Here is a 25,687-nt window from a genome sequence, read left to right on the forward strand (position 1 = left end):
ATCCAGAATAGTTTTGAAGAGGCCATTAGAATGATAAACAAATCTGATTACCTTGAACATAATAACAAGCTAAGTGTTTAATATGTCCTATGAAGTCAAAATTGGGCACCATCATGTGGTGAAATTTGGAATTGCATCACATCCAATTTTGCCTGGGAACAAACAGATTACATAAATCTTAGTTTTGAATAAGCCACTCCTTCTCAAACAAGTAAACTCTGCCCATTTTGCGCAGTAGATGTTCTGTTAATATCTAGTATTTATACAAAGTTATAATTTAAATTGCTTTCAACCTTCATTCATCGGTTCAACCAACATTACTCGCTCTTATTACCAACTTGTATTGATTTAACTAAGCGTTTAATACTTCCTATCAGGTCTCAAATCGAGATTTGGCAAAATACAATTTCAGCAAATCCAATTTTGCCAGGGAACAAAAATAGATTAAATAAACTAAATAAGTCCTCTTCCCATTAAATAAATCAGAAAAGTCTGTCTTGTAACCAGTCCTCTTCAAACAAGTAAAGTCTGCCCATTTTGTGCCGTAGATTTTGTGTCTATGCCTAGTATTTAAACAAAATCATAATTTAAACGACTTCTTTCCTTCATTCACTTTGGAAATTTGGAATTGCAGCAAATCGAATTTTGGCAGGGAACAAAAATAGATCAATTAAACTAAATAAGTCTTCTTCCCATTAAATAAATTAAAAAAGTCTGTCTTGTAACCAGTCCTTTTCAAACAAGTAAAGTCTGCCCATTTTGTGCCGTCGATTTTGTGTTAATGCCTAGTATTTATACAAAATCATAATTTAAAGGACTTCATTCCTTCATTCACTTTGGAAATTTGGAATTGCAGCACATCAAATTTTGCCTGGGAAGAAAAGTAGATTAAATAAATTTAATAAGTCTTACTACTTCCCATTAAATAAATTAAATACGTCTTACTTGTTCCCACTCCTTTTCAAAACAGTAGTTTAAAACGAGGGCCCTTCACTCAATCTTTAACCTCAACCCCGCACGTTGTGTTGTATCTGTGAATGTTGGTTGTGGCCAAATGATAGTTTTCTTTCATTCGTTTAGGTTCCAAGAAAACTTGATGTAACTCTACTTTTAACTGCCGTTTCAGATAAGCGGGTATTACGTCGCAGTCAAATGCCGCGGATATGACGTAATTGCCCGAACCTCCGCCAAAATTCAAATCTGTTGGCGCGATGGCCGTGAGCCACTGAGCAGCGACGATTATCAACAGAAATATCTTTATTTTCTGCTTGCAACTGGACCGTCTAGAGCGTACACGGTAAGTAACACTCATTGTGTTTAAGGAGATTTACGTTTGTAATAGCAGAAGTGTAGCCGCGTTGCGTTGTACGTGTGAAAATTGGTCGAGGCGAAATGTTAATGTTTAATTTCATTCCTTTAGGTTCCACGGTGTTTGTTGGCTGCAAGTTTTCCACTGCAAGAAGAGGCTCGTATCATTGACCAGGAGCGAGCTACAATGGTGAGTAGCCATAACATTTATGTTAAACACTTCCTATTTCATGTCTAACAGTACTTGATTTAACAAATAACCATAAATAAATACAGTGTGGGCACTGAAGTTAACATATGTGATTATACTGCCTAATCTGTCACGGAGTAGATTGTTGCAAAGTAATATAAGATCCAAAGTTGTAATTCAGAATAGTTTTCAAAAGAAGGCCATTAGAATTATATACAAGTCTGATTACCCTGAACAAGCTATTAATTAAATCACAAATTCTTCAATTCAAAGATTTGGTAGATTATCAGACAAATAATGTCTAACAGTAATTGATTTAACACATCACGATAAGTAGATTGAGTGTGGGCACTCTCAAGTTAACATATGTGATTATACTGCCTAATCTGTTACAGAGTATGTTGTTGCCAAGTAATGTAGAATAGATCCAAAGTAGTAATCCAGAATAGTTTTGAAGAGGCCATTAGAATGATAAACAAATCTGATTACCTTGAACATAATAACAAGCTAAGTGTTTAATATGTCCTATGAAGTCAAAATTGGGCACCATCATGTGGTGAAATTTGGAATTGCATCACATCCAATTTTGCCTGGGAACAAACAGATTACATAAATCTTAGTTTTGAATAAGCCACTCCTTCTCAAACAAGTAAACTCTGCCCATTTTGCGCAGTAGATGTTCTGTTAATATCTAGTATTTATACAAAGTCATAATTTAAATTGCTTTCAACCTTCATTCATCGGTTCAACCAACATTACTCGCTCTTATTACCAACTTGTATTGATTTAACTAAGCGTTTAATACTTCCTATCAGGTCTCAAATCGAGATTTGGCAAAATACAATTTCAGCAAATCCAATTTTGCCAGGGAACAAAAATAGATTAAATAAACTAAATAAGTCCTCTTCCCATTAAATAAATCAGAAAAGTCTGTCTTGTAACCAGTCCTCTTCAAACAAGTAAAGTCTGCCCATTTTGTGCCGTAGATTTTGTGTCTATGCCTAGTATTTAAACAAAATCATAATTTAAACGACTTCTTTCCTTCATTCACTTTGGAAATTTGGAATTGCAGCAAATCGAATTTTGGCAGGGAACAAAAATAGATCAATTAAACTAAATAAGTCTTCTTCCCATTAAATAAATTAAAAAAGTCTGTCTTGTAACCAGTCCTTTTCAAACAAGTAAAGTCTGCCCATTTTGTGCCGTCGATTTTGTGTTAATGCCTAGTATTTATACAAAATCATAATTTAAAGGACTTCATTCCTTCATTCACTTTGGAAATTTGGAATTGCAGCACATCAAATTTTGCCTGGGAAGAAAAGTAGATTAAATAAATTTAATAAGTCTTACTACTTCCCATTAAATAAATTAAATACGTCTTACTTGTTCCCACTCCTTTTCAAAACAGTAGTTTAAAACGAGGGCCCTTCACTCAATCTTTAACCCCAACCCCGCGCGTTGTGTTGTATCTATGAATGTTGGTTGTGGCCAAATGATAGTTTTCTTTCATTCGTTTAGGTTCCAAGAAAACTTGATGTAACTCTACTTTTAACTGCCGTTTCAGATAAGCGGGTATTACGTCGCAGTCATGTGCCGCGGATATGACGTAATTGCCCGAACCTCCGCCAAAATTCAAATCTGTTGGCGCGATGGCCGTGAGCCACTGAGCAGCGACGATTATCAACAGAAATATCTTTATTTTCTGCTTGCAACTGGACCGTCTAGAGCGTACACGGTAAGTAACACTCATTGTGTTTAAGGAGATTTACGTTTGTAATAGCAGAAGTGTAGCCGCGTTGCGTTGTACGTGTGAAAATTGGTCGAGGCGAAATGTTAATGTTTAATTTCATTCCTTTAGGTTCCACGGTGTTTGTTGGCTGCAAGTTTTCCACTGCAAGAAGAGGCTCGTATCATTGACCAGGAGCGAGCTACAATGGTGAGTAGCCATAACATTTATGTTAAACACTTCCTATTTCATGTCTAACAGTACTTGATTTAACAAATAACCATAAATAAATACAGTGTGGGCACTGAAGTTAACATATGTGATTATACTGCCTAATCTGTCACGGAGTAGATTGTTGCAAAGTAATATAAGATCCAAAGTTGTAATTCAGAATAGTTTTCAAAAGAAGGCCATTAGAATTATATACAAGTCTGATTACCCTTAACATAACAACAAGCTATTAATTAAATCACAAATTCTTCAATTCAAAGATTTGGTAGATTATCAGACAAATAATGTCTAACAGTAATTGATTTAACACATCACGATAAGTAGATTGAGTGTGGGCACTCTCAAGTTAACAGATATGATTATACTGCCTAATCTGTTACAGAGTATGTTGTTGCCAAGTAATGTAGAATAGATCCAAAGTAGTAATCCAGAATAGTTTTGAAGAGGCCATTAGAATAATAAACAAATCTGATTACCTTGAACATAATAACAAGCTAAGTGTTTAATATGTCCTATGAAGTCAAAATTGGGCACCATCATGTGGTGAAATTTGGAATTGCATCACATCCAATTTTGCCTGGGAACAAACAGATTAAATAAATCTTAGTTTTGAATAAGCCACTCCTTCTCAAACAAGTAAACTCTGCCCATTTCGCGCAGTAGATGTTCTGTTAATATCTAGTATTTATACAAAGTCATAATTTAAATTGCTTTCAACCTTCATTCATCGGTTCAACCAACATTACTCGCTCTTATTACCAACTTGTATTGATTTAACTAAGCGTTTAATACTTCCTATCAGGTCTCAAGGCAAGATTTGGCAAAATACAATTTCAGCAAATCCAATTTTGCCAGGGAACAAAAATAGATTAAATAAACTAAATAAGTCTTCTTCCCATTAAATAAATCAGAAAAGTCTGTCTTGTAACCAGTCCTCTTCAAACAAGTAAAGTCTGCCCATTTTGTGCCGTAGATTTTGTGTCTATGCCTAGTATTTAAACAAAATCATAATTTAAACGACTTCTTTCCTTCATTCACTTTGGAAATTTGGAATTGCAGCAAATCGAATTTTGCCAGGGAACAAAAATAGATCAATTAAACTAAATAAGTCTTCTTCCCATTAAATAAATTAAAAAAGTCTGTCTTGTAACCAGTCCTTTTCAAACAAGTAAAGTCTGCCCATTTTGTGCCGTCGATTTTGTGTTAATGCCTAGTATTTATACAAAATCATAATTTAAAGGACTTCATTCCTTCATTCACTTTGGAAATTTGGAATTGCAGCACATCAAATTTTGCCTGGGAAGAAAAGTAGATTAAATAAATTTAATAAGTCTTACTACTTCCCATTAAATAAATTAAATACGTCTTACTTGTTCCCACTCCTTTACAAAAAAGTAGTTTAAAACGAGGTCCCTTCACTCAACCTTTAACCCTATTTATTCACCTTCTAGGCTAAGTGTTAAAGGCTAAGTGTTAAAGGCTAAGTGTTAAAGGCTAAGTGTTAGAGGCTAAGTGCCAGAGGCTAGGCGCCAGAGGCGAGTTTTTGTGGGCTGAAGTTTTAGTGGGGTTAGTGTGAATACAATCCAAAAGAATACAACAGAATACAATACAATAGAATATAATACATAGATTAAATTCAATAGCTCTTACTACTTCCCATTAAATAAATTAAATACGTCTTACTTGTTCCCAATCCTTTTCAAAAAAGTAGTTTAAAACGAGGGCCCTTCACTCAACCTTTAACCTCAACCCCGCACGTCACATTGTGTTGTATCTGTGAATGTTGGTTGTGGCCAAATGATAGTTTTCTTTCATTCGTTTAGGTTCCACGGTGTTTGTTGGCTATGTTTTCCACTGTCAGAAGGATGAAAATACAAAGTACAACGCTTGGACGTGGGCGAAGACGTCACCGGTGAGTCCTTCCTTCCTATTTATTTACCTTCTAGATGCTAGAGGCTAAGTGATAGAGGCTAAGTGTTAGAGGCTAAGTGTTAAACACAATACGAACAACACAACGATACTGCACTGAACAACACGATACCGCACTGAGAAACACGATACCGCACTGAACAACACGATACCGCACTGAACAACACCATGCCGCACTGAACACCATGCCACACTGAACAACACCATCCCGCACTGAACAACACCATGCCGCACTAAACAACACCATGCCGCACTGAACAACACCATGCCTCACTGAACGACACCATGCCGCACTGAAAGACACCATGCCGCACTGAACGACACCATGCCGCACTGAAAGACACCATCCCGCACTGAACACCATGCCGCACTGAACAACACCATCCTGCACTGAACAACACCATCCCGCACTGAACAACACCATGCCGCACTGAACAACATTATGCCGCACTGAACATTATGCCGCACTGAACAACACCATGCCGCACTGAACAACACCATGCCGCACTGAACAACATTATGCCGCACTGAACAACACCATGCCGCACTGAACAACACCATGCCGCACTGAACAACACCATGCCGCACTGAACAACATTATGCCGCACTGAACAACACCATGCCGCACTGAACAACACCATCCTGCACTGAACAACACCATTCCGCATTGAACACCATGCCGCACTGAACAACACCATCCCGCACTGAACAACACCATCCCGCACTGAACAACACCATGCCGCACTGAACAACATTATGCCGCACTGAACAACATTATGCCGCACTGAACAACACCATGCCGCACTGAACAACACCATGCCGCACTGAACAACACCATGCTGCACTGAACAACATTATAACGCACTGAACAACACCATCCCGCACTGAACAACACCATGCCGCACTGAACAACATTATGCCGCACTGAACAACATTATGCCGCACTGAACAACACCATGCCGCACTGAACAACACCATGCCGCACTGAACAACACCATGCCGCACTGAACAACATTATGCCGCACTGAACAACATTATGCCGCACTGAACAACACCATGCCGCACTGAACAACACCATGCCGCACTGAACAACACCATGCCGCACTGAACAACACGACGTCGCACTGAACAACACGACGCCGCACAGAACAACACGACGCCGCACAGAATAACACAATACCGCACAGAACAACACAATACCGCACAAACAGTTTTAGATAATATTACGTCGCAGTCATGTGACGCGGACATGACGTCAATAGGCGGAACTCACGGCAAAATTATAATCCGTGGGCGTGGCTTGCAACAGGAAGTAGGAAAGCGGCAGTTCTGGCAAACAAGACACAGCTGTTAGTAACACGATGACTAACAAGGCAAATATTTTTGTTTTCAGCTTGCAACTTGACCGTCTAGAGCGTACAAGGTAATTACAACTGTTTTTTTTTAGCCCTGAAAAGCAAGGGAGTGTGGCGTTTGGGAGGAATGTCGAACTCGGCGTCTGCTTCCAGCCACAGACGCCAAATTTCGACGATTATTTCGACTGGTCAACGGTTGTAAATTATTGCGTTGACTAAAAACTTTATTTAACTCTACTCTTAACTTTGCCGTTTCAGATATGCGGGTATTACACCGCGGAAATGACGTCAATAGGCTGAACTCTCGCCAAAATTCAAATCTGTGGGCGCAATGGCCTTGAGCGAGACACCGGATACAAACACGACGATTATCAACAGAAATATCTTTATTTTCCGCTTGCAAGTGGACCGTCTAGAGCGTACACGGTAAGTACAACTCATTGTGTTTAAAAAGATTTACGTTTGTGTAGTTTGCGTTGCGTTGTATCTGTGAATGTTGGTTGAGGCTAAATGTTAATGTTTAATTTCATTCCTTTAGGTTCCACGGTGTTTGTTGGCTGTATGTTTTCCACTGCAAGAAGAGGCTCGTATCATTGACCAGCAGGAGCTACAATGGTGAGTACCCCTTTCGTCTTCCATTTATGTTAAACACTTCCTATTTCATGTCTAACAGTACTCGATTTAACAAATAACCATAAATAAATACAGTGTGGGCAGTCACGTTAACATATGTGATTATCCTGCCTAATATGTTTATCACAAATATGTCACTAATCACTAATATGTTTATTTGTTTATCACAACACCTTTGGACCTTCAGCAATCGATTATTTACCTTCATCTACATAGAGACAGAACGATGGTGTCTTAAACATCTCATTCATTTCACCAAATAACTTCACGCAGGTGGATAACGGCCGTCTCGGTCACGCTATGTTGCGTGATGCAGTTTTGAAGAACCAAATGCATTTATTCAATGAATAAGTCAAGCTAGTTCTATGTTTATGATGTTGTAAGTTACGGTACCGATTGAAGTTGAGTTCGAAGCCAGTGGAAAACAGCGCTGCGTTTGTGCTCTCCAGGTACAAATGTTGTGATCTCTGACTGACGACCGGGCGAGACTCGAGTAAGAGATGTCCAAACGAGCTCCGGCAGGGCGGGCCAAGGCGGAGCGAACGGACGCCCTTCAGGCCGCCAATGACGAGCTGAGAACCAAACTGATGGACGTCCAGTTAGAACTTCAGCAGGAGAAGAACAAGGTGAAAACCTCAACAGACAGACACTGCCTGCCTCCCTGCCTGCCTCCCTGCCTGCCTCCCTGCCTGCCTCCCTCCCTCCCAGTTTTCCCGATGTAGATTAGACATGCGTGTGCCATGACTGTGTCAGCCTACATCAACAAATGCACCGAGGACGTCAGCACCACTAAGAATATCATCACCCGGGGCAACCAACGGCCCTGGATGACTGAGGAGGTACGTCAAACGCTACGAGCGCGGAACTCTGCCTTCAAGTCTGGCGACAAGGAGACACTGAGGACAGCGAGAGCCAACTTGAACCGTGCCATCAGGATAGCGAAGCGAGACCGCAGTCGAAAATTTCAGGATCGTTTCCACGACGTCAAAAACATCAGGAGTATGTGGCAAGGCATACGGGCGATTACAGACTACAACTCACCCTCCCCCCCCCCCGGTGGGTGTAGTTGATGCTGACTTTCTAAATGGTCTAAATAACTTCTTTGGGAGGTTCGAGGCACTAAACGGCACTCCAGCAGTTAAAACTGTCCCCCATCAGGAAGAGGAGGTACTCTGCCTTGACTCCGCCGATGTGTTGAAGACCCTGAGGAGAGTCAACCCCTGTAAGGCCCCTGGCCCCGACAACATTCCTGGGCGTGTGTTCAGGGAATGTGCAAGTCATCTGGCTGGGGTCATCACAGACATTTTTAACACCTCGCTGGGCCAAGCCACAGTGCCGGCGTGCTTTAAGACTGCCTCCATCATTCCGGTGCCGAAGAAACCTCAAATCACCTCATTTAATGATTACCGGCCTGTTGCACTGACTCCGGTTATGATGAAGTGCTTCGAAAGGCTGCTTAAAGGTCACATCGTTTCCAGACTCCCCCTATTATTTGACCCGTTCCAGTTTGCCGACCGGCAAAACCGCTCCACTCAGGACGCCATCTCCTCCGTTCTTCACCTGAGCCTGGCTCACCTGGAGGAGAAGAACACCCATGTGCGGAGGCTGTTCCTGGACTTCAGCTCAGCGTTTAACACCATCATCCCACAGCATCTGGTAGGAAAATTGGAACACCTGGGCTTCAACACCCCCCTTCGCAACTGGCTGCTAGACTTCCTCACCAACAGACCTCAGTCAGTCCGGGTCGGACAGAACACCTCTGATGTCATCACCCTCAGCACAGGCTCCCTTCAGGGCTGCGTCCTGAGCCCCCTGCTGTGCACCCTGATGACACACGACTGCGTCCTCAGGTTCACCACCAATCACATCGTGAAGTCAGCAGACGACACAACGGTGGTGGGGCTCATCAGAGACAACAACGACCTGGACTACAGAGAGGAGGTGGAGCAGCTGGTGGGCTGGTGCAGAGAAAACAGCCTGATCCTGAATGAGGAGAAGATGAAGGAGATCATCGTCGACTTCAGGAAAAAACAGCCTCACCACGCTCCACTGATCATCAACAGCTCAGCTGTGGAGGTGGTCAGCACCACCAAATTCCTGGGGGTCCACATCACAGAAGACCTCACCTGGACTATGAACACTACGGCACTGGTCAAGAGGGCACAGAAGCGCTTGTACTTCCTGCGGAGGATGAGGAGAGCCCACCTGCCCCCACCCATCATGAGGACGTTCTACAGGAGCACCATAGAGAGCATTCTGACAAGCTGTCTCTCTGTGTGGTGTGGAGGCTGCACCGCCTCCGATTGGAAGAACGTGAGGAGAGTGGTGAGGACAGCAGAGAGGATCATAGGGGCTCCTCTTCCCTCCATTCAGGACATTTCATCTCAGCGCTGCATGTCCCGTGCCCGTAACATCATCAATGACCCATCACACCCCCACCATGGACTGTTCTCCCTGCTGCCCTCTGGGAAGAGGTTTGCAGCATCCGCTGCAGGTCCACCAGGTTCTGCAACAGCTTTTTCCCTGCTGTCATCAGACTGTTGAACACTAGAACTGTTGAGCTCTAAACTGAACTCTGCATCACACATTCACAGAACTGTACTTTATGACACTACGGACCTCTATCTTGCACTATCTCGCACTACCAACTTTACTGAACTTGTATAAACCCTTTAAATAGAAGTTTAATACATGGTTTAGCATTCCTCTGCACACTCTTGAATACTGTTTTGCCTACTTGCACTATTGCATAATTATCACTGCTGCACTTTATACTTATTTTTAATATATATATATATATATATATATATAGTATATATGTATATATATATATTTTCATAGGATATGTTACTTCTATTCAACTGCAATATCACTACTTTGTTGTAAGACGTATGCAACGGAATTTCGTTTTGTATGCACCATGTGCAGACAAGATGACAATAAAGTTTGTCTAAGTCTAAGTCATGTCAGGTCAGCTGTCTGGAGAGAGAGAGAAGTCAGGACCTGCGGGCGGAGCACCACCGTGCCACCGCCGCCATGACGGAACTCAAAAGCAAACTCCATGAGGAGAAGCAGAAAGAGTTAGCCATTACCAGGGAGACATTACTGCGGCAGCATGAAATGGAGCTGATGAGAGTGATCAAAATCAAAGATGGAGAGATCCAGCGACTGAATGCCTTGGTCCTCAGCCTGAGGGACGGCTCCATGGACAAGGTGATCCGCTCTATCCGTGTCTGACTATCCGCACGCCACGTCGGGCTTCGATGCGGCCGCTACCGTATTGTGTAGCTTGTCCCCAGTAAGCGTCGCGGCGCTCCGTTGCGGTCTCAACGGCCCGGTGTGGCGCAATGTCTGCTCAGGTGAGGAGGGGGGGCGCTTTGCTGGCGGAGGTGGAGGAGACGCGGCGGTGTCGGGAGACCGAGCGGTGTCGCCTCCACCAGGAGCGCGGAAGAAGCCCTGGCAGCGGCCCAGCAGGCCTGGCAGTCCCGAGCGGCCGAGCTCCGATCGGCTCATCACCAGCATCGGGAGGAGCTGAGCCGAACCAAGAGAGACTGCGAGAGGGAGATCCGCCGACTGGTAGGACTGATCAGATGCGCGGTGCGTGGCTATGTTCCCAATTTCGTTGTATACCTGCAGTGCAATGACACCTAAGGCATTCTATTCTATTCTATTTCACAAGAAGAAAATGTCCGGTTGCTCGCTTCGCTTTTGTCACAGCAAAGGTGTTCTAGTCGATTCAAGAAAAAAATTGGCCGGTTGCTCTCTTTGTTTTTGTCACAATTCTGGCAAATGAGTTTGCCCGCCTGCCTGAGCGCTCCCCGTTTGTACATCCAGACGGATGAGATCAAGCTGAAAGACAGAGCGGTTAGTGTTTTGGATGAAGCCCTGGGGCCGGCCACGTCCACCGCCTTCAGCTGCAGACTCAGGCTGCCGAGCAGCAGATCGCTGCCCTGAGGGATTCCCAAAGGGCGGGCCTAAACTACCCTGGAAGTGGGGTCAACACCGCTACTAGCAATCCTCTTCATTGCGTAAGCCACCTCATCACACACTTGCAGTACGCATGACTTAGTTCGTTGCTGGAGGAAGGTAGCACAAAAACAGTTTTGAACTTTGAACGAGTGCTTGTGTGTGTGTGTTGCGGGGCGTTTTCAGTCTCAGGAGGATCGGGACACGCGACGGTTTCATCTGAAAATCGCTGAGCTCAGCGCAGTCATCAGGAAACTGGAGGATCGAAACGCCCTGCTTTCTGAAGAGCGCAATGAACTGGTAATTTATTGACGGCACGCTTGAAGGTTTGCGCTACGTTTGATGCGCGCCATCCAGCGAGGCACCCATTGCGCTTGCTTATTAGTTGAGCGGCGCGGCGAGTCGGTTGCCTGGTAGATGTCTTTTATTGGGAGCCAAAGCCACGATTCCGTTCAAACCGATGCAAAAGGAATGGATACGTTCTGGCCCGCGTGTTGTGCGTCTTTCACATCCCGCACTTCATGCTTGCAGCTAAAGCGACTGAGAGAAACAGAAAGCCAGTTTCTGCCACTCCTGTACAAAAACAAACGCCTGAGCAGGAAGAATGAAGAACTCTCGCTGGTGCTGTGTCGCCTTGAAAACAAAGTGCGCTTTGTCACCCAGGAGAACGAGGAGATGGCAAGCTTGGTAAGTCGACGCGGACAACGGCGGCGTGCCAACAGAGTCCACTGCATTTGTGTTCCACAGAGAAGGCCTAGTTCGCTCAATGACCTGGACCGCGGTTGCGGCCAGCAGGACGGTGAAATGGAGTTCCTTCAAGTTGTGGAGCAGCGGCACATCATCGACGACTTGTCCAAGGTCTTCAGGCAGGCGACTCGGTGCACGTACGGCAGCGCCGCGCTCGCTCGCTGTCGCCAGGAAACCTTTTCCGTCCAAAGCTTGGCCGGCGGCCGCCATCCAAAAAATTGGCCCCTTAAATTCCGACCTTTCAAGCAGGAGCATTGTGCGCACGCGTTTGAACACGCTTTAGACTTGTTTTGCCGTTTTCAGCACCTCAAAGCTCCCGTTTTGTCAGCGCCTTTGCCACTCGCTGTGCGCTGAAAACGACGGACTTGCCCGGCTGCTCAGCCCGTCAACCATGAGCCGCGAGCGCGACGTCATTGTCCGTAGGCAGCTAGTGGCAAAATGCACCCTGTTAGAGTTGCGCTCGCTCCAACTTATTTTGCAAGAACCACACGGGAGACAAGTAAGTTCTTTTGGACACCTGCAGGTGGAGAGTCCATCCGTTGTACGAATGAAGTCTGACTCTCGGCTCCTGCACGAGCATTTTAATTAAGAGAAACAGGGTGGGTGTAAGAGTGGATTGAATAGAGGAAGCCCTTGACCTCTAGTCAAAACATAGCAAGGGGTGTTTTACGACTTTGTGTAGGAAGGGATAAGCGATAGGGATAAATAAGGGATAAATAATATTATTTATTACAGGTCGCAGTCAAAGTCAAAGCAACACAATGATACGATAAAGATAATCTGGAAAACCCTGACACACCCTGTAGTTGTCACTTTTGGAAAAGACGAGCGTCCCTCCAATCATCGCCGGTGACGTGTTTTTCAGGCTCTGGAGACAGGAGCTCATGTCAGAAATGTCATTGTGAGTCGCGTTTGTTTCTGCGCCGGAGCCGTTCGTTCCCTTTGCATCCAAAGAATCTCAAAGGCGGATTATTTGTGTCGACAGGAGAGAGATTTGCTGCTACGATACCGACGTCGAGAATCTCTGAGGAGGAACAAAGCGTGAGGTCCTGCAAGGTGAGTCTGTTTGTTTGCGGCTGCTTGGTGTTGCGCAAGATGAAATGGCCTTTTTCTCGCTATCGTTCCTCTCGTCGATTCATCGTGAGGTGTCGCTTCAGTTTGTTCAGAGAGATGTTTGCTTCCGCGCCCGCAGGTCATCGAAACATTTTACGGCTACGACGAAGACGTGTTGGTGGACTCGGACGGATCGTCCTTGTCTTTTCACACCGACAGAACCCCCGACACGGAACCCGAAGAGGTAGCCCGCCATTTCTGCCAGCGTATTGACACCAAACATTCCTCTTCAGCCTGGAATCGGACTCGTCTTTGCGTCGCGGGTGCTTTGTCGCCGGTCTGACTGATTCTGGTACTAGTGCTGTGTTGCATTGGTGTGTGCATGAAGAGGCGGAGCTTCGCTACCGCCAGCTGACGCAAGAATATCAAGCGCTGCAACGAGCCTACGCTCTGCTAGCCCAGACCAGCGAAAGGGGACTACGACGCCGAGAAGGAGATCAAGGTGGCGCCCCTTCCCGCAACCCCCGGCCGGGTCGCAGCCTCCCCGTTCTCACCCAGCCTCGGGTGTTCTCTGGTCTGAAAGGAGGAGGAGGAGCCTCCCTCCTCCTCCTTTCAGACCAGAGAAAAGCTGATGGTAGAAATGGGTCACTATCAAAGCAGAGTAGCAGATCTGGAGTCAGCGCTGAAGCAACAAGGACAGGTAAGCTCATCAATGAGCACACCTTTTTCTCAGACAAAATAGCTACATTCTTCAGTCACTCATCCGTCTGGCATTACTGGACCAACCCCCCCCCCCCCGAACGTGGCTGGGAAAATGCGGAGAAAAGCAAATGTCATTTTCCAGTCAACCAAAGAATTTGTGGATGAAAATGACACAACATTCCAAAGCTGTCCACGCGTTTGTCTCTTCTAGAATGTCAAGTGGGTGGAGGAGAAGCAGCTGCTGCGTCAGAGCAATCAGCAGTTGGCCGAAAAGGTGACGGAAAGAAAGGCGCTGGGCGGAGTCGCTTGGCGTCACACCTGTCGGGAAGCCCCGCAGATGAGGTCTGACTGTCTTTTCAGGTCAGGCGGATGGAGGCGGAAGAAGCGCGTCTGAAAGAGCACATCCAGGATATCCGAGACCAAAACGAACTGCTTGAGTTCCGCATCCTGGAGCTGGAGGTGGGAAGACTCGCACAAGCGTGTTGAGGCCAGAGATGTGACGGACGGACGGACGGACGGACGGACGGATGCATGCCTCTGCCTTTCAGGAGAGGGAGTGGCGCTCCCCCGTCTTGAAGTTTCTGCAAGTCCGTTTCCCAGACGGCCTCAGCCCTTTGCAGATCTACTGCGAGGCCGAGGGCGTGAGCGTACGTAAGGCGTCCCTCGCAACCCTAACCTTAACCCGAGGTCCCAGAACACCTTACATTGCTCCTTGCGCCTTTCCCCCGGACATCGTCATCAGTGATCTGATGAAGAAGCTGGACATCCTGGGCTATAACGCCGTAAGTGTATGTCGAACTCCTTATGTTCGCACTCCACGAGACTCGGCGGCTCAAATGTGACTTTTGGAAGGCTTTGCGCTGAAAGAAGCTTGTTGACGCTGTGCCTTTGGGCTCTTGCAGAATCTCACCAACGAGGAGCAGGTGGTCGTGATTCACGCCAGGACCCTTCTCACCCTAGCCGAGAAGGTAACGCGCACGTCCACGCACGCTCTCGCATTCTGCTTATGTGACAGCAGCCTTTCCTCAGTGGTTAGAATACATCAAAGTGACCAAGTCAGCACTTCAACAGAAGATGTTGGACATTGAAAGTGAGAAGGTAGACAGACACGCGACATCAGCCAAGGGGAACTCCGGCAATGTGCCCCAACAATTCTGACCTTGAGCTGTGCTAGGATATGTTCTGCAAGCAGAAGGGCTACCTGGATGAAGAGTTGGACTTCAGGAAGTGTTCCATGGACCAGGCTCATAAGGTAAGCCGCCCTCAAATCTCCCGCCGGACCACTGATGGACGAGGATTGCGGCCCAGAGGATCCTGGAGCTGGAGGCCATGTTGTACGAGGCGCTACCGCAGCGGGACTGCCCCGCCACGGACGGCGAAAAAGCCAGCCACGCTGGCGTGAATGACGTGCTGACGGCGGATCAGAGAGAAGAGCTTAGGAGCGCCGTGGACCAATGGAAGCGAGCCCTGATGTGCGAGTTGAGGGAGCGCGACGCTTGCATCCTCCAAGAGAGAATGGATCTGCTGCACAGCGCGCAACAGGTAAGGGCCCAAAGCCAGCCCGGCACTTACTTGCACGCTTACTGGCTTTTGAATGCCACTTTCCATTTGTCCGTCCTAGAGGAACAAAGAGCTGAAAGAATTCATCGAAGCTCAGAAGAGACAAATCAAACAATTGGAGGAGAAGTTTCTGTTTCTCTTTCTATTCTTCTCCTTGGCCTTCATTCTGTGGCCCTAACACCAGCTGGTGAGTGAGCTCCAGCGGCACCGCACTCGACACCTCCGATACACTGCCAGCCGGTCTCAGACGTTGGCAGACGCTCCGATGCCAACGTATACCCCCCGCCACGGTGACAGAGGCACCGCGTCACACCGGCGCTCATCCAATCAGAAGGCAGGAAAAGCAAATTCACATGCAGGGCACTTTTGAACCAGAAGAGAGCGCCACAAAAAACGGTTGTTGCCCCAAACGCGCACTAAAAAGGGTCAGAATAACAAGAGTCCCACTGGCCAGCCGGGGCCACCCGTCCAGCTGTTTCTTCAGGGGGGAAAAAAATTGGAGTCACCGGTGAGTACATTTTGCATTTAGCTCTGCTTTTCTGCTTCTGTCTTCAAGTGTGTGGCATCCTGCGATCAAAGAGTCAGCCAACCCCAAAGCGGTTGACCTCAACGTCCCACCACCATGCCTACCAGAGCAGGTGACGTGATGCTTTGGACATCCTTCCGTCTCAGATGCCCAAAAGTACTCTTTGCCACATCTGCGGCAATACGGTGTCTTTTCAAAGGTGCAAATAAATCCAGCGTGGGCGGAACACGCACGTCTTCGGTTTTTCCCGCTTTGTTTGTGTGACAGCTGTTGTGAAAATTTTATACAAATAAAGTTGTATAGTACAGGTTTGGCCAAGCCGCAACTCCCGAACCGCATGCGGCTCTTTTATGTTCATATCAACATTTGTGTGTGTGTGTGTGTGTGTGTGTGTGGGGGGGGGTTGTGCGTGTTGGCTTCACTTGAGTTCAATTTGGTATTTTGGTCAAAAGCGCATGTGGTGAAATTCCACAAAGTAGGATGGGCAAACACATTTCTTTAAACTATGAGTGTCAATTGGGCTCTCGAAATGGCAGGGAAAAGATGCACAGCAAAACGAAAATACGTAGATGAACACAGGACGTTTTAATCAGAGTGGGAAAGTTTCTATTTTTTGTTGAACGTGATGGCAAACCATTCTGCCTGATATGTCAGACCTCAGCGCATTTCAAAGATTCAAATCTTCAGCGCCATGCACTTCAGCTCACTCCATGCTAACATTGATCAGGCGTCGAACCCGCATCATCATGCTTAAGAGGTGGCCATGCTAACCAGTGCGCCATTATGTCAACGCATAATAACTAAGTCTACTGGTCAAAACAGCGGTTACTATATGACGTCGCTACGTCGTGGTCACGTGACGCAGACAAGACGTCAATGGACGTGGGCAGAGTTAACTTGTTTAAAAGGGAGTAGGCAGAAGAAATATTTAATTTATTTAAATCTATTTTGAGTGCACACCATTATGCCAATGCATAACAACTGTAAATCTACTAAACAAAACAGCGGTTGCTATATGACATCTGCCACGTCGTGGTCACGTGACATACGTGACGTCGATGGGCGTAACTTTCGCCGGAATTCAAATCCGCGGGGAGAGTTAACTTGTTTAAAAGAGAGTGGGCAGAAGAATTATTTAATTTATTTAAATCTATTTGGTGTGTGCGCCATTATGTCAATGCATAACAACTGTAAGTCTACTAAACAAAACAGCGGTTGCTATTTGACGTCTGCCACGTCGTGGTCACGTGACGCGGACGTGACGTCGACGCCTACTTTACATCCCACCGATCACAGGACTCCTCGGCTGCATAACCGTGCCCCCTTCCCAACCAATCGGATTTGCTATACGCGAAAACGACGCCAATGGAAAGAGCTTCCGCCCAAATTTAAATCCGTGGGCGTGGCTCGCAGCAGGAAGTAGGAAAATGGCGGCGATGTTGACAAAGACACAGCGGATGGTAACATACGACTAACAAGAGAAATATTTTTATTTTCTGCTTGCAACTGGACCGTCCAGAGCGTACACGGTAAGTACAACTCATCGTTTTTAAAAAGAAGTACTTTTGTTGCCCTGAAAAGCGAGTGAGCGTGGCGTTTGTGGGGGACGTCGAATTTCGACGATTCTTTCTGGTCAACGGTTGTAAATGATTGTGTTGATTAAAAAAGAAAACTTGATGTAACTCTACTTTTAACTGCCGTTTCAGATAGATTTGGAATTGCATCACATCCAATTTTGCCTAGAGCGTACACGGTAAGTAACACTCGTTGTGTTTAAGGAGATTTACGTTTGTAATAGCAGAAGTGTAGCCGCGTTGCGTTGTACGTGTGAATGTTGGTCCGGGCGAAATGTTAATGTTTAATTTCATTCCTTTAGGTTCCACGGTGTTTGTTGGCTGCAAGTTTTCCACTGCAAGAAGAGGCTCATATCATTGACCAGGAGCGAGCTACAATGGTGAGTAGCCATAACATTTATGTTAAACACTTCCTATTTCATGTCTAACAGTACTTGATTTAACAAATAACCATAAATAAATACAGTGTGGGCACTGAAGTTAACATATGTGATTATACTGCCTAATCTGTCACCGAGTAGATTGTTGCAAAGTAATATAAGATCCAAAGTTGTAATTCAGAATAGTTTTCAAAAGAAGGCCATTAGAATTATATACAAGTCTGATTACCCTGAACAAGCTATTAATTAAATCACAAATTCTTCAATTCAAAGATTTGGTAGATTATCAGACAAATAATGTCTAACAGTAATTGATTTAACACATCACGATAAGTAGATTGAGTGTGGGCACTCTCAAGTTAACATATGTGATTATACTGCCTAATCTGTTACAGAGTATGTTGTTGCCAAGTAATGTAGAATAGATCCAAAGTAGTAATCCAGAATAGTTTTGAAGAGGCCATTAGAATGATAAACAAATCTGATTACCTTGAACATAATAACAAGCTAAGTGTTTAATATGTCCTATGAAGTCAAAATTGGGCACCATCATGTGGTGAAATTTGGAATTGCATCACATCCAATTTTGCCTGGGAACAAACAGATTACATAAATCTTAGTTTTGAATAAGCCACTCCTTCTCAAACAAGTAAACTCTGCCCATTTTGCGCAGTAGATGTTCTGTTAATATCTAGTATTTATACAAAGTCATAATTTAAATTGCTTTCAACCTTCATTCATCGGTTCAACCAACATTACTCGCTCTTATTACCAACTTGTATTGATTTAACTAAGCGTTTAATACTTCCTATCAGGTCTCAAATCGAGATTTGGCAAAATACAATTTCAGCAAATCCAATTTTGCCAGGGAACAAAAATAGATTAAATAAACTAAATAAGTCCTCTTCCCATTAAATAAATCAGAAAAGTCTGTCTTGTAACCAGTCCTCTTCAAACAAGTAAAGTCTGCCCATTTTGTGCCGTAGATTTTGTGTCTATGCCTAGTATTTAAACAAAATCATAATTTAAACGACTTCTTTCCTTCATTCACTTTGGAAATTTGGAATTGCAGCAAATCGAATTTTGGCAGGGAACAAAAATAGATCAATTAAACTAAACCTTACCTTGTTTAGTCTTCTTCCCATTAAATAAATTAAAAAAGTCTGTCTTGTAACCAGTCCTTTTCAAACAAGTAAAGTCTGCCCATTTTGTGCCGTCGATTTTGTGTTAATGCCTAGTATTTATACAAAATCATAATTTAAAGGACTTCATTCCTTCATTCACTTTGGAAATTTGGAATTGCAGCACATCAAATTTTGCCTGGGAAGAAAAGTAGATTAAATAAATTTAATAAGTCTTACTACTTCCCATTAAATAAATTAAATACGTCTTACTTGTTCCCACTCCTTTTCAAAACAGTAGTTTAAAACGAGGGCCCTTCACTCAATCTTTAACCTCAACCCCGCACGTTGTGTTGTATCTGTGAATGTTGGTTGTGGCCAAATGATAGTTTTCTTTCATTCGTTTAGGTTCCAAGAAAACTTGATGTAACTCTACTTTTAACTGCCGTTTCAGATAAGCGGGTATTACGTCGCAGTCAAATGCCGCGGATATGACGTAATTGCCCGAACCTCCGCCAAAATTCAAATCTGTTGGCGCGATGGCCGTGAGCCACTGAGCAGCGACGATTATCAACAGAAATATCTTTATTTTCTGCTTGCAACTGGACCGTCTAGAGCGTACACGGTAAGTAACACTCATTGTGTTTAAGGAGATTTACGTTTGTAATAGCAGAAGTGTAGCCGCGTTGCGTTGTACGTGTGAAAATTGGTCGAGGCGAAATGTTAATGTTTAATTTCATTCCTTTAGGTTCCACGGTGTTTGTTGGCTGCAAGTTTTCCACTGCAAGAAGAGGCTCGTATCATTGACCAGGAGCGAGCTACAATGGTGAGTAGCCATAACATTTATGTTAAACACTTCCTATTTCATGTCTAACAGTACTTGATTTAACAAATAACCATAAATAAATACAGTGTGGGCACTGAAGTTAACATATGTGATTATACTGCCTAATCTGTCACGGAGTAGATTGTTGCAAAGTAATATAAGATCCAAAGTTGTAATTCAGAATAGTTTTCAAAAGAAGGCCATTAGAATTATATACAAGTCTGATTACCCTGAACAAGCTATTAATTAAATCACAAATTCTTCAATTCAAAGATTTGGTAGATTATCAGACAAATAATGTCTAACAGTAATTGATTTAACACATCACGATAAGTAGATTGAGTGTGGGCACTCTCAAGTTAACATATGTGATTATACTGCCTAATCTGTTACAGAGTATGTTGTTGCCAAGTAATGTAGAATAGATCCAAAGTAGTAATCCAGAATAGTTTTGAAGAGGCCATTAGAATGATAAACAAATCTGATTACCTTGAACATAATAACAAGCTAAGTGTTTAATATGTCCTATGAAGTCAAAATTGGGCACCATCATGTGGTGAAATTTGGAATTGCATCACATCCAATTTTGCCTGGGAACAAACAGATTACATAAATCTTAGTTTTGAATAAGCCACTCCTTCTCAAACAAGTAAACTCTGCCCATTTTGCGCAGTAGATGTTCTGTTAATATCTAGTATTTATACAAAGTCATAATTTAAATTGCTTTCAACCTTCATTCATCGGTTCAACCAACATTACTCGCTCTTATTACCAACTTGTATTGATTTAACTAAGCGTTTAATACTTCCTATCAGGTCTCAAATCGAGATTTGGCAAAATACAATTTCAGCAAATCCAATTTTGCCAGGGAACAAAAATAGATTAAATAAACTAAATAAGTCCTCTTCCCATTAAATAAATCAGAAAAGTCTGTCTTGTAACCAGTCCTCTTCAAACAAGTAAAGTCTGCCCATTTTGTGCCGTAGATTTTGTGTCTATGCCTAGTATTTAAACAAAATCATAATTTAAACGACTTCTTTCCTTCATTCACTTTGGAAATTTGGAATTGCAGCAAATCGAATTTTGGCAGGGAACAAAAATAGATCAATTAAACTAAATAAGTCTTCTTCCCATTAAATAAATTAAAAAAGTCTGTCTTGTAACCAGTCCTTTTCAAACAAGTAAAGTCTGCCCATTTTGTGCCGTCGATTTTGTGTTAATGCCTAGTATTTATACAAAATCATAATTTAAAGGACTTCATTCCTTCATTCACTTTGGAAATTTGGAATTGCAGCACATCAAATTTTGCCTGGGAAGAAAAGTAGATTAAATAAATTTAATAAGTCTTACTACTTCCCATTAAATAAATTAAATACGTCTTACTTGTTCCCACTCCTTTTCAAAACAGTAGTTTAAAACGAGGGCCCTTCACTCAATCTTTAACCCCAACCCCGCACGTTGTGTTGTATCTGTGAATGTTGGTTGTGGCCAAATGATAGTTTTCTTTCATTCGTTTAGGTTCCAAGAAAACTTGATGTAACTCTACTTTTAACTGCCGTTTCAGATAAGCGGGTATTACGTCGCAGTCATGTGCCGTGGATATGACGTAATTGCCCGAACCTCCGCCAAAATTCAAATCTGTTGGCGCGATGGCCGTGAGCCACTGAGCAGCGACGATTATCAACAGAAATATCTTTATTTTCTGCTTGCAACTGGACCGTCTAGAGCGTACACGGTAAGTAACACTCATTGTGTTTAAGGAGATTTACGTTTGTAATAGCAGAAGTGTAGCCGCGTTGCGTTGTACGTGTGAAAATTGGTCGAGGCGAAATGTTAATGTTTAATTTCATTCCTTTAGGTTCCACGGTGGTTGTTGGCTGCAAGTTTTCCACTGCAAGAAGAGGCTCGTATCATTGACCAGGAGCGAGCTACAATGGTGAGTAGCCATAACATTTATGTTAAACACTTCCTATTTCATGTCTAACAGTACTTGATTTAACAAATAACCATAAATAAATACAGTGTGGGCACTGAAGTTAACATATGTGATTATACTGCCTAATCTGTCACGGAGTAGATTGTTGCAAAGTAATATAAGATCCAAAGTTGTAATTCAGAATAGTTTTCAAAAGAAGGCCATTAGAATTATATACAAGTCTGATTACCCTTAACATAACAACAAGCTATTAATTAAATCACAAATTCTTCAATTCAAAGATTTGGTAGATTATCAGACAAATAATGTCTAACAGTAATTGATTTAACACATCACGATAAGTAGATTGAGTGTGGGCACTCTCAAGTTAACAGATATGATTATACTGCCTAATCTGTTACAGAGTATGTTGTTGCCAAGTAATGTAGAATAGATCCAAAGTAGTAATCCAGAATAGTTTTGAAGAGGCCATTAGAATAATAAACAAATCTGATTACCTTGAACATAATAACAAGCTAAGTGTTTAATATGTCCTATGAAGTCAAAATTGGGCACCATCATGTGGTGAAATTTGGAATTGCATCACATCCAATTTTGCCTGGGAACAAACAGATTAAATAAATCTTAGTTTTGAATAAGCCACTCCTTCTCAAACAAGTAAACTCTGCCCATTTCGCGCAGTAGATGTTCTGTTAATATCTAGTATTTATACAAAGTCATAATTTAAATTGCTTTCAACCTTCATTCATCGGTTCAACCAACATTACTCGCTCTTATTACCAACTTGTATTGATTTAACTAAGCGTTTAATACTTCCTATCAGGTCTCAAGGCAAGATTTGGCAAAATACAATTTCAGCAAATCCAATTTTGCCAGGGAACAAAAATAGATTAAATAAACTAAATAAGTCTTCTTCCCATTAAATAAATCAGAAAAGTCTGTCTTGTAACCAGTCCTCTTCAAACAAGTAAAGTCTGCCCATTTTGTGCCGTAGATTTTGTGTCTATGCCTAGTATTTAAACAAAATCATAATTTAAACGACTTCTTTCCTTCATTCACTTTGGAAATTTGGAATTGCAGCAAATCGAATTTTGCCAGGGAACAAAAATAGATCAATTAAACTAAATAAGTCTTCTTCCCATTAAATAAATTAAAAAAGTCTGTCTTGTAACCAGTCCTTTTCAAACAAGTAAAGTCTGCCCATTTTGTGCCGTCGATTTTGTGTTAATGCCTAGTATTTATACAAAATCATAATTTAAAGGACTTCATTCCTTCATTCACTTTGGAAATTTGGAATTGCAGCACATCAAATTTTGCCTGGGAAGAAAAGTAGATTAAATAAATTTAATAAGTCTTACTACTTCCCATTAAATAAATTAAATACGTCTTACTTGTTCCCACTCCTTTACAAAAAAGTAGTTTAAAACGAGGTCCCTTCACTCAACCTTTAACCCTATTTATTCACCTTCTAGGCTAAGTGTTAAAGGCTAAGTGTTAAAGGCTAAGTGTTAAAGGCTAAGTGTTAGAGGCTAAGACGTATGCAACGGAATTTCGTTTTGTATGCACCATGTGCAGACAAGATGACAATAAAGTTTGTCTAAGTCTAAGTCATGTCAGGTCAGCTGTCTGGAGAGAGAGAGAAGTCAGGACCTGCGGGCGGAGCAACACCGTGCCACCGCCGCCATGACGGAACTCAAAAGCAAACTCCATGAGGAGAAGCAGAAAGAGTTAGCCATTACCAGGGAGACATTACTGCGGCAGCATGAAATGGAGCTGATGAGAGTGATCAAAATCAAAGATGGAGAGATCCAGCGACTGAATGCCTTGGTCCTCAGCCTGAGGGACGGCTCCATGGACAAGGTGATCCGCTCTATCCGTGTCTGACTATCCGCACGCCACGTCGGGCTTCGATGCGGCCGCTACCGTATTGTGTAGCTTGTCCCCAGTAAGCGTCGCGGCGCTCCGTTGCGGTCTCAACGGCCCGGTGTGGCGCAATGTCTGCTCAGGTGAGGAGGGGGGGCGCTTTGCTGGCGGAGGTGGAGGAGACGCGGCGGTGTCGGGAGACCGAGCGGTGTCGCCTCCACCAGGAGCGCGGAAGAAGCCCTGGCAGCGGCCCAGCAGGCCTGGCAGTCCCGAGCGGCCGAGCTCCGATCGGCTCATCACCAGCATCGGGAGGAGCTGAGCCGAACCAAGAGAGACTGCGAGAGGGAGATCCGCCGACTGGTAGGACTGATCAGATGCGCGGTGCGTGGCTATGTTCCCAATTTCGTTGTATACCTGCAGTGCAATGACACCTAAGGCATTCTATTCTATTCTATTTCACAAGAAGAAAATGTCCGGTTGCTCGCTTCGCTTTTGTCACAGCAAAGGTGTTCTAGTCGATTCAAGAAAAAAATTGGCCGGTTGCTCTCTTTGTTTTTGTCACAATTCTGGCAAATGAGTTTGCCCGCCTGCCTGAGCGCTCCCCGTTTGTACATCCAGACGGATGAGATCAAGCTGAAAGACAGAGCGGTTAGTGTTTTGGATGAAGCCCTGGGGCCGGCCACGTCCACCGCCTTCAGCTGCAGACTCAGGCTGCCGAGCAGCAGATCGCTGCCCTGAGGGATTCCCAAAGGGCGGGCCTAAACTACCCTGGAAGTGGGGTCAACGCCGCTACTAGCAATCCTCTTCATTGCGTAAGCCACCTCATCACACACTTGCAGTACGCATGACTTAGTTCGTTGCTGGAGGAAGGTAGCACAAAAACAGTTTTGAACTTTGAACGAGTGCTTGTGTGTGTGTGTTGCGGGGCGTTTTCAGTCTCAGGAGGATCGGGACACGCGACGGTTTCATCTGAAAATCGCTGAGCTCAGCGCAGTCATCAGGAAACTGGAGGATCGAAACGCCCTGCTTTCTGAAGAGCGCAATGAACTGGTAATTTATTGACGGCACGCTTGAAGGTTTGCGCTACGTTTGATGCGCGCCATCCAGCGAGGCACCCATTGCGCTTGCTTATTAGTTGAGCGGCGCGGCGAGTCGGTTGCCTGGTAGATGTCTTTTATTGGGAGCCAAAGCCACGATTCCGTTCAAACCGATGCAAAAGGAATGGATACGTTCTGGCCCGCGTGTTGTGCGTCTTTCACATCCCGCACTTCATGCTTGCAGCTAAAGCGACTGAGAGAAACAGAAAGCCAGTTTCTGCCACTCCTGTACAAAAACAAACGCCTGAGCAGGAAGAATGAAGAACTCTCGCTGGTGCTGTGTCGCCTTGAAAACAAAGTGCGCTTTGTCACCCAGGAGAACGAGGAGATGGCAAGCTTGGTAAGTCGACGCGGACAACGGCGGCGTGCCAACAGAGTCCACTGCATTTGTGTTCCACAGAGAAGGCCTAGTTCGCTCAATGACCTGGACCGCGGTTGCGGCCAGCAGGACGGTGAAATGGAGTTCCTTCAAGTTGTGGAGCAGCGGCACATCATCGACGACTTGTCCAAGGTCTTCAGGCAGGCGACTCGGTGCACGTACGGCAGCGCCGCGCTCGCTCGCTGTCGCCAGGAAACCTTTTCCGTCCAAAGCTTGGCCGGCGGCCGCCATCCAAAAAATTGGCCCCTTAAATTCCGACCTTTCAAGCAGGAGCATTGTGCGCACGCGTTTGAACACGCTTTAGACTTGTTTTGCCGTTTTCAGCAGCTCAAAGCTCCCGTTTTGTCAGCGCCTTTGCCACTCGCTGTGCGCTGAAAACGACGGACTTGCCCGGCTGCTCAGCCCGTCAACCATGAGCCGCGAGCGCGACGTCATTGTCCGTAGGCAGCTAGTGGCAAAATGCACCCTGTTAGAGTTGCGCTCGCTCCAACTTATTTTGCAAGAACCACACGGGAGACAAGTAAGTTCTTTTGGACACCTGCAGGTGGAGAGTCCATCCGTTGTACGAATGAAGTCTGACTCTCG

General features: G+C 44.3%; 1 long non-coding RNA gene across 1 annotated transcript; it reads left to right on the forward strand.

Annotated features, from left to right (window-relative positions):
* The first annotated feature begins 7,025 nt into the window (after positions 1-7,025).
* Positions 7,026-23,702, forward strand: LOC148387989 (uncharacterized). The gene is made up of 3 exons (XR_015862331.1): positions 7,026-7,165; positions 21,686-21,763; positions 23,381-23,702. It is a non-coding gene; the product is annotated as an uncharacterized LOC148387989 (long non-coding RNA).
* The last annotated feature ends 1,985 nt before the right edge of the window (positions 23,703-25,687 follow it).

This window comes from Syngnathus floridae, chromosome 13, assembly GCF_059516105.1.
Source record: "Syngnathus floridae isolate MCC-2025c chromosome 13, RoL_Sflo_1.0, whole genome shotgun sequence".
Classification (NCBI taxonomy): Eukaryota; Metazoa; Chordata; class Actinopteri; order Syngnathiformes; family Syngnathidae; genus Syngnathus; species Syngnathus floridae.